General features: G+C 48.7%; 1 long non-coding RNA gene across 1 annotated transcript; it reads right to left on the bottom strand.

Annotated features, from left to right (window-relative positions):
• Window positions 1-4233: 4233 nt before the first annotated feature.
• LOC119332087 lies at window positions 4234-5265 on the bottom strand. Its single transcript, XR_005160809.1, has 2 exons — window positions 4707-5265; window positions 4234-4620 (listed from the first exon to the last, which is right to left on the bottom strand). It is a non-coding gene; the product is annotated as an uncharacterized LOC119332087 (long non-coding RNA).
• Window positions 5266-10239: the final 4974 nt, after the last annotated feature.

The raw sequence follows: 10239 nt of genomic DNA, 5'->3' as shown, positions 1-10239 counted from the left end.
CTGTGAACAATTTTTTTGGAGGAGGGCTTAGATGAGATTTTTTTTCTAGCATTTTATACCCTCAAACACCCATGTTTTAGCCTTGGCCCCCAGCAGTTTTTACCTAGCTCCGCCACTGTCCGTATGTAATTTGATGGTTTATGTTAGTTTTCATGTAGTTTCACTATAAGCTCTGTGGTCGCCCCCAATAATGGAGAGAGCATTTTTTTACCAACATTATATTGTCTTCACAAGTATTTTTATGTTACTGTTGCATGAAATCAGTTAACTGTGCTACCATGCGACCAGCATCTAGTGTCAGGGTGGACACGATCCGGGCCGGTCCGGTCCCTGACCGAGCCTTCCTTTGGACCGGCTGAAACTGGCCCGCACCGGACCGGACCGAGCTTACATGCGGTCCTGTTTTTCAGGACCGGACCGGCTGCACCTCAGCTCGGTGCGGACCGAGGGGACCGACTGGACCGAGTGCAGTTTCTGCGTGGGAGTGTGCCGGGAGCCTTTTTAGAACTCTTTTGACAGCAAATTGGAACATATAGATTATTAGGTTGCAAAAGAGGTTCAAATGGACGAAAATTAAGCAAGTTTGCAAGGAAAACAGCACAGGAAGTTGTCCAACTGAAGAAAGTTCAGAGAAAATGAACAAATACCAACTGAAGAAAGTTCAGAGGGAGTGAACAATTACCAACTGAAGAAAGTTCAGAGAGAAGGAACAATTACAAACTGGCGGCGACGACATGCAGGACTACAGGTCCACGTGCAGCAGCTCAGCTCCGTCCCCCGCGTCCTCCAGTTTCGTGCTCGACTGCGGCTAACCGGCGAGGAGGTGGTCGAAGACGGGCAGGTGGAGACGGCAACGGACGACGACGACGAGCAGGTGCAGCCATGCAGACACGACGCTCCCTCCTTGGCTCCTCCACTCCTCCTTTCACCGCGTGCAGGTGCAGCCCAGGAGGTGGTGGTCGACGATGGCAACGGCGGCCGACGGAGGCGGCGCTCCCTCTGCAGCCAAGAGGAAAGGGGATCGAGGAATTGGGGGTGCGGGGGCCTTTGCCCTAGCGTCATATCGACTTGCTGTCCTGCACTGGACTGCTGGGCTGTGCGCCTGGGCCAAATGCCGCGGTCCGACCGAGCCAGCTCGGTCAAAAACAGGACCAGACCGACTTGTTTTCGGGCCTGTTTCTGCAGACCGGACCGGCCAGTTTTGTTAGCGGGCCAGGACCGAACGGTCCGGTCCTTAGCGGGCCGCGAGCCGGGCCGAAAGCTCGCTCGCCACGTCCAGCCTGAATCTAGTGCCACCACCCCCTTTGCTTGCCACTTTTCCCTGCATATCACGGGCATCACCAACCGAGTAACCATGCATGGCTAGATCGCACGGGGCAAGACATGTGCTGGAGAACAACCTATGGAGCGTTCGCTCAATATTTACACGATTAGAATCTCGCTCAGTATTGAAAGTCCGCTCAGTATTTTCATGATTAGAATCTCGCTCGATATTGAAATCTCGCTCAGTATTGAAAGTCCGCTCAATATTTTCATGATTAGAATCTCGCTCGATATTGAAATCCCGCTCAATATTCTAGAAGAGCCCGTCCAGTATTTTTCACGATTAAAATCACTTCTTTTTTGCATCGTAATACATGTCTTATTTATATTATAAGGATCATAGCCACGTAAGTACCGATCTGATAAAACTGAAAAAACAGCGAAATGATATCCTTTACACAAAGGAATACTAGTCAAGAAGTAAAATTACAATTAAGACCGAGAAATCTCTAAGCTTGACACCAACGCTCGTTATCTGCCTGTGTCACCACCATAGCAACCAAAGGAAGAAAATGACGGATCACTGACGGAGCAAATTTCCGTCAGATCCCTCGGTAGGGGTCCAAGCGCAGCTGGAAGTCATGGATCAGAGGTCACACGAGGGGTTTATCCAGGTTCGGACCTCCTAAGAGTAATACCCTACGTCCTACTGGTTTGATTATTCATAATGGAGGGATACCTCGTGTGAGGGGTCACAATGGTGTTTGATGTTGCTACCGAGAGTTTCTCCTATCTGAGGATAGATGATCAAGAGGAACCCTAGACCTCCCTTTATATAGACAGGAGATGTCTATGGTTTACATGCCGGATGCAATCTTGGGTGCCCCCACCCTCTAGTCTTGGGCATCAAGAAGGTCTTCTGGCCTCCTAGGGTTAGCACCATACCGTGGGCCTGTTGGGCCCCCTTGTAGTTGGCGAGGCCGGACTCCTTGGCATTTAGCCACCCCCGATACAGGACCCCGTCAGTAGCCCCCAAGCGTGGCAGAGGTCACAGTGAGGGCCGAGAGACCTCCAGCAGGCTCCTTCATTGTCTTGCTTCTTAAGAGCTCGGATAGCCTCGGAGTCCGGCGCACCCAAGGGATTGGCCACCCTTTAGGTTTGGACGTTGATTCGGTGTAGTCGGTATTCGTCGCAAGTCCTTAAGAGAGGACCCAGTCGTATTTATCGCCTTTATTCCCTGCAAAAAAAGGAGGCAAAGGAAAACCTTCCAAAGGCAACGGAAAAAGTGGTTTGTTCCGCTGGGGGTGGACAGCTCCTCGGGTCCGGACGCCTTATAAGGAGAGGGAAACCAGGGGTTTCAAAACCCTACCTCATTCCGTTTCGCTCCTTGTTCGTCTCGAACTCTTCGCCACGCCGCCACTTTGTTCCCGCTGCTCCCGTTCTCCCGCCACTGATGGCCAAGACGAAGAGAGAGAGAGAGAGAGAGAGAGAGAGAGAGAGAGAGAGAGAGAGAGAGAGAGAGAGAGAGAGAGAGGTCTCTGGCTCGGAGCCGCCTTGCAGGCCTGCTGGCGGGAAGAGAAAAAGGGCCACTCCCAAGAAGGGTGCGAGATCAGGGCGCCCTACACCCAAATCCACCAGAAAATGGTTCCCGTTGGTTGCGACGGAGGGTGAGATTAAGGGTTACAAGGATGACATGTCCATGCCCGCAGATCTAAGGGTGCGCATCCCAAGCGGGAAGGTCCCGCCGGAGCCCCGTGCCAATGAACGTCTTATGCTCAGGGTACTTCGGGCGAGAGCTCGGCTTCCCACTTCATCCTTTCACACCATATAAACATAAATTACGCTTTTCTAAAATATATGCAAGAATAATTATATAATAGAGAAATTTCCAAATAAATCCTAATAAGAAAAGAATTAGTGGCCTTGGTATTATTACCTTTAAAATAACTAAGGAAAAATTAAAATAATAAATTCTTATATGAAACAATGAATTAGTGGCAATGGTGTTACACTTCAAAAGAAAAGAAAGAAAAACTTGCCCATAATTTTGCACTGAAATGCACTTTTTTGTAGTATGTGAAAATTAATCAAATAATAGTAAAAATTTCGCATATATTTGTACAATATTTGCCCATATATATTTTACATTCACCCAATATCCCAAAAATACACACGCAAATAACCGAACCATCTTGTGGTTGGATGTTAGACGGACTATGGTATCCCTAGCCCACCAGGATTCAAATCCTGGTGCTCGCATTTATTCCTGGATTTATTTCAGGATTTTTAGCGATACGCATTCAGTGGGAGGAGATGTTTCCATCGACGATGATTTACCTGTGGTGACTTCGTAAATTTCAAGATGATATGCCGGCTCAATCTTTCGAATGTGCTCATAGGAGTAGGGTGTGTGTGCGCGCGCATTCATAGGGGTGAGTGTAGACGCATGTATGTGAGTGCTTGCGTCTGTACCGTGTTCAGAAAAAAATAACCGACTAATAAAGAAAAAGAAAAAAGAAAAGCAAAAAAAGAGAGAACAAAGGGAGAGAGGGGAGGGCTTGGGCGTACATCTAATGGACTTTAGCCTGTTTAGGAATTGACTGGCCCAAATATGCGGTCAGTCAAGAAAATGGGCACAAAACAACTCATATACAAACCAAAAGAGCACAAATCTTAAAGCAGAATCAATGGCCAAAGAAAACGACTGACCCAAAATCAAATTTCAGGCGACTTACACATATCTAAAGTGAATAAACATATATCCTCCATCGAGAAAGCTTGAAACACACCCATCTAGTACGTTGGCAGAAATTAAAGGTGGCAGTCACAATACTCTCAGCAGGAGAAGCCAACATACTCAGCATGTTCAGCTCTCAATATGAGTTTAATATTGTTAGCAATGTCGTCATGTTTAGCTTAGGAATAAATTTAGTTGGAAAATTGTTAATTTCTTCAGCATTAAATCCATGATAACAAAATCCAAACATTGCTATATTTAGTAATCTGTTAGTCAAAGGAGGTTTTTTAACTTGTTTCGACAGATCTTTACCTATATATATATCTCTACCTAATAATAAAGCGCCGTGGGTTTCTGGTCGTCCGGCGTGGTTATTTTGCACAAAAGCCCCTCGGTTTATAGGAAATCAACCCGCAGTCCAAAAATAAGTCAATCGAACCGGTACAGGTCAGATAAAAAACAACCGCTCGACCCTGCCTCCTAATCCTATCTCCAACTCCAGCGCTCCACCCCCGCGGCCGCGCGCCGCCTCCCCAATCCCATCGCTGCGACGCCCTCCACCTCCCAACGTCCTCCACCTCCAGCCATCCCTAGCGTAGTTCACCTTCCCTTATAACACCCTGTAATTTGGTATATTCAAAGTCAATCCAGTGAGGAAAACAGAGATGCAGATGGGATAGAGAATGCAAAGAGTAGTCCCGTTCACCGTCGCTCCCGCCGGCGACGACTGGCTTGCCCACGCGAGCGAGGCCGAGGGACTGCCCAGACGGTCGACGGTGGCGCTGTCATCGTTGTCCTCACGCATGTAGACGAGGCAGTGGGGAGGGTGGCGGCCCCGGTCGCAGGGGAGGCCGAAGGGCGTGGAAAAGCCAGATCCGGGGCGGAGGACGGACACCGGCGGCTTGAGGACATGGATCCCGAAGATCTGAGCGGCGGCTGGCGAACTCGCAGGCGGTGGTGGCGCGAAGACGTCGGTGGTGGTGGTGGCAGCAGCGGCGAGGCTCCTTGTGTGCCCTGCTCATGGACAAGGGAAAAGAGAAATAACTGAGAGAGGCAGGGGAGAGAGAAATGAGGGAGGAGGAGAGGCGCGCTGGAGCTCCGGTAGGGGCCGCCGTGCACGATGGATCGGGCTCTGAGAAGAGAAGGGAATCGGGGATGGGGAGAAGAAAGGTGTGGGGAAGAGACGAGAGGATGAGAGGATAAGGTCGGAGGGAAGAGCGATGGAGGGCCAAACGACACGCGTTGCCTGCGCGTGAGACGGCTGGTGCCCAAGCGCAGGCTGGAGACACCCAAGGCTTGATTCTCGCCATGCAAACAATTGAGATTAAAGAAATAAGTTAACTAACTCAGGAGGGATTAGCTAGAAAAAGGTTTTTTTTAACGAGAAAGCTACAAAAGGATTAAATGCTTGATTATCGCCGTTGCATGCATTTTGTTTGCTTCTCCGCATCTACATGCACAATTACACACGATTGACGGGTTTGGTTCTACATTCTTTTTTTTTCTTGATGACGTTAGGTACATGCACATGATTGATGGTTTTTGTTCTATATTTTTTCTTCTTTTATTTTTTGATTAAAATTTTCAATCCTTCGTACCCGTTGTAACCCCATCTGTTTGTGTTGACATACTCATCCTGACTACATAGGTTAGGACGTTGTTCAAGAAAAAAAGGTTAGGACGTACACGGCGAAAACATATACCCTGGATATCGAATGAAATAAATAATCTCCAGGCACTGCTGATTTCGGTTTATAGAGTGCATTTTATATCAGACATTATAATTTTCGTGAGTTTTTGTTGTTCACCCGTTGCAACGCATGGGCCCTTTTGCTAGTAACAATAAAGAGAATTGGATTGCTGGCGTCCGTCGTCGCGACAGTTTTACAAAAAAGTCCCTATGGTTTTAGATAATAGAACCCGCAGTCCCTATGTAAGTGGATCTAGCAAAACGATTCATTTTTGCACATTAATCCCTGCATTTTGTAACAATTTCGCCCGCACTCCTTTGTTCATCTTATCCAGCGGCAGAGATGTTGGAAGGGGGGAGGCTGCTCTCGTCGACGAGCTCGTCGGTGCGGAAGGTGCCCGCCCCTCTCCTCCGCCTCCAGCATCGCCGGAACCCTACAGGTGCGTCTCCATTCACAAGAACTCGATCTCCCCTGTGCTCGTCGGCCAGCAGCCGCGAGTCTACGCGAGGTGGGTGGAGCAGCTCGGCGCCCATGACCTCCACCATGGCTCCGTCGATGCGCTCCACTGCCTGCTCGCCGGCGCCGACCTCTACCTGCCCCAGCACATGGACGCTGAGAAGCGCTGTTAGGCCTTGCAGCCCTTGCGCACGCGCACGGACGTGGTCGAGGCAGGGGATTGAGGAGGCAACGGACAGAGGCGACTTCAGCAGACAGACTTGGCGAGGCGGCGGAGGCGCAGGGAGTCCCTGCGGCACCGGATCCGACGAGGATGGACGCCGGCAACGTGGGCGAGGAGGAGGGCTCTGGCGGCAGAGAACCTCCAGGGGGCGACTGCTTGCAGTTCGACGTCGGCCTCCTGTAGGTAACAGAGAAAGAGAGAGTTGGTTTTTGTGAGAGAGAAGAAGAAGAACGAGGGAAAGGAGGAGAAAGGGAGAAGGAAGAGAGGCAGGGCGGCCTGGAGGAGCTGTTGTTGCTGCGCTGGAACGAGGAGGATGCACACGGGTCGGAGACGACGCGCGGGCAGGGGAGCTCCTACATGGACGCCATTGAGCTTGTGGCAAGGAGCAATGACAAGCAGCAGCAGCAGCAGCGGTGGCAAGCAGAGGCAGCGGACAACAGCAGCAGATGGCAGAAACGGGAGGCAGCGGCGCCAACGGGCAGCAGAAGCAGAGGGCTGCTGCCACAACAGAGGTATGTATCCCCTTAAAAGCAGCAAGCATCAGCCTTCTGTTCTTTGTGTTCTGTGTATAGATGTGTAGTACTCACTGATCAACAGAGGGAGTAGTAACCAAGAAGCAGCAGGAACAAAATCGCAGCAGCAGGCTGCTGCTCTCCTCCCTGATCCCCTGTATATGAAATAGCAGTAGCGCATGAGTGAATGAAGCAATCAATTTCTGAATTACAGACAGCGTACAGATTTTCTGAATCAAAACAAAATCAAGCATATACTGTAGGTTGTTCTATTGTTGATCCAACCACATGCTTTATTTCTGCATGCCATGGAAGTTTTACTTTCAAATCCTCTTTTTCTGCACGACAATTGAAAAGAATGCAGGAGTCGGAGAATGAACAAAATTGCTTTGAACTTCACATCAGCAGACTAAATTCCTAATGGCAAAAACTTTTTAGTACTACAGGATATACCTTCAGAGTTTATGACAGTTCTAATAAACATATGATGTTGATTGGTTAGCTGAGTTAGAAGTAGAGCTATTCAAATATATTTACTCTGGTGAGTGCACAAAATCCTTATACTCCTAGCTATATGTTTATCCTATATCTACTTCTCACATTATACATATGCTCCACTACAAAGGGGTCTAAATAATAGCATGATTTTTTTTTCAGTTAAAGTTCCAAGCAACTTTCCTGTGTGAATCTGAGAATCTCACTAAAACCTGTGTTTCTGTGACGCCCCCGATTCAATCGTACACTAATCATGCACGCAAATGTGTACGATCAAGATCAGGGACTCACAGGAAGATATCACAACACAACTCTACAAATAAAATAAGTCATACAAGCATCATAATACAAGCCAGGGGCCTCGAGGGCTCGAATACAAGTGCTCGATCATAGACGAGTCAGCGGAAGCAACAATATCTGAGTACAGACATAAGTTAAACAAGTTTGCCTTAAGAAGGCTAGCACAAACTGGGATACAGATCGAAAAAGCGCAGGCCTCCTGCCTGGGATCCTCCTAACTACTCCTGGTCGTCGTCAGCGGGCATCACGTAGTAGTAGGCACCTCCGGTGTAGTAGGAGTCGTCGTCGAAGGTGGCGTCTGGCTCCTAGACTCCAGCATCTGGTTGCGACAACCAGAAAGAAAGGAAAGGGGAAAAAGGGGGGAGAAGGCAACCGTGAGTACTCATCCAAAGTACTCGCAAGCAAGGAACTACATTACATATGCATGGGTATATGTGTAAGGAGGCCATATCAGTGGACTGAACTGCAGAATGCCAGAATAAGAGGGGGATAGCTAGTCCTATCGAAGACTACGCTTCTGGCAGCCTCCGTCTTGCAGCATGTAGAAGAGAGTAGTTTGAAGTCCTCCAAGTGGCATCTCCAAGTAGCATATCCAGGTAGCATCTCCAGTAGCATCGCATAGCATAATCCTACCCGGCGATCCTCCCCTCGTATCCCTGAGGGAGAGCGATCACCGGTTGTATCTGGCACTTGGAAGGGTGTGTTTTATTAAGTATCCGGTTCTAGTTGTCATAAGGTCAAGGTACAACTCCAAGTCGTCCTGTTACCGAAGATCACGGCTATTCGAATAGATTAACTTCCCTGCAGGGGTGCACCACATAACCCAACACGCTCGATCCCATTTGGCCGGACAAACTTTCCTGGGTCATGCCCGGCCTCGGAAGATCAACACGTCGCAGCCCCACCTAGGCACAACAGAGAGGCCAGCACGCCGGTCTAAACCTAAGCGCGCAGGGGTCTGGGCCCATCGCCCTGAGCACACCTGCACGTTGCGTACGCGGCCGGTGAGCAGACCTAGCCACCTCCATTACAAAGGTAGTTGCGTTAACGCAGTCCAACCCGGCGCGCGCCGCTCAGTCGCTGACGTCACGAAGTGCTTCGGCTGATACCACGACGTCGGGATACCCATAACTACTTCCACGTAGATGGTTAGTGCGTATAGGCTCGTAGCCAGACTCAGATCAAATACCAAGATCTCGTTAAGCGTGTTAAGTATCCGCGAAAGCCGAACAGGGCCAGGCCCACCTGTCTCCTAGGTGGTCTCAACCTGCCCTGTCGCTCCGCCACAAAGTAACAGTCGAGGGCCGTCGGGAACCCAGGCCCACCTCTACCGGGATGGAGCCACCTGCCCCTTCAGCCCCCAACTCCGAACAGTATCACAGGTAATGTAACAGTGTAAAGTATATAGTATATGCCCGTGATCACCTCCCGAAGTGATCACAGCCCAGTAGTATAGCATGGCAGACGGACAAGAGTGTAGGGCCACTGATGGAACACTAGCATCCTATACTAAGCATTTAGGATTGTGGGTAAGGTATCAATGACTGTAGCAGCAATGACAGGCTATGCATCAGAATAGGATTAACAGAAAGCAGTAACATGCTACACTACTCTAATGCAAGCAATATAGAGAAGAGTAGGCGATATCTGGTGATCAAGGGGGGGGGGCTTGCCTGGTTGCTCAGACAAGGAGGGGTCGTCGGTGACGTAGTCGTACTCGGTGGCAGCAGCGTCGGTCTCGTAGTCTACCGGAGAGAAGAGGGGGAAGAAATAATGAATACAGAGCAAACAAAGCATCACAAAATATAACAAGGCAATACGCGGTGTTCGGTGTGCCCTAACACGGTAGTAGGTGACACCGGTGAAGGAGGGGAAACATCCGGGAAAGTATTCCCGGTGTTTCGTGTTTTCGGGCAGAGGAGCCGGAGGGGAAAAGTTGCGGGTTCGATAGGTTAGAGGGGTGTGGCGGACGAACGGACTGCGTATCCGGAATCGTCTCATCGTTCTGAGCAACTTTCATGTAGAAAGTATTTTCATCCGAGTTACGGATTAAAAGATATGATTTTCTAAAGATTTAAATCATTTTCGGAATTTAATTATTTATTTAATTAATTCGAAAAAAATGTATTTATGACGTCAGCATGATGTCATGCTGACGTCAGCAGTCAACAGGGTTGACTGAGCCAACCCTGACATGTGGGTCCAGTGGGACCCACCTGTCATTCTCTATTTAGGTTAATTAGGGTTTAGGTTAATCTAATTACAGTTTAGTTAAACTTAACTAGTTAATTAATTTAATTAAACCGGATTAATTAACTTAATTAACTACTTAATTAATTAATTAATTAATTAATAATTTTATTAAATCATTTTTAATTTTATTAATTATATTTATTGTTATTATTTATCTTATTATTTATTATTATTATTATTATTATTATTATTATTATTATTTTAATGTTCTGGGGCGAGGGCCTCGTTTGTCATAGGCCCCTAGGGGGGGGGGCCTTGCGGGTTTCGGGCGCAGGCGACGGTTGTCGCCCGAACGGGCGCTGGGCGTGC

The sequence above is a fragment of the Triticum dicoccoides genome, chromosome 1B, assembly GCF_002162155.2.
Source record: "Triticum dicoccoides isolate Atlit2015 ecotype Zavitan chromosome 1B, WEW_v2.0, whole genome shotgun sequence".
In the NCBI taxonomy this organism is placed as follows: domain Eukaryota; kingdom Viridiplantae; phylum Streptophyta; class Magnoliopsida; order Poales; family Poaceae; genus Triticum; species Triticum dicoccoides.
Note: the sequence above shows the minus strand (reverse complement) of the source record. Positions and strands in the feature narration are given on the sequence as shown.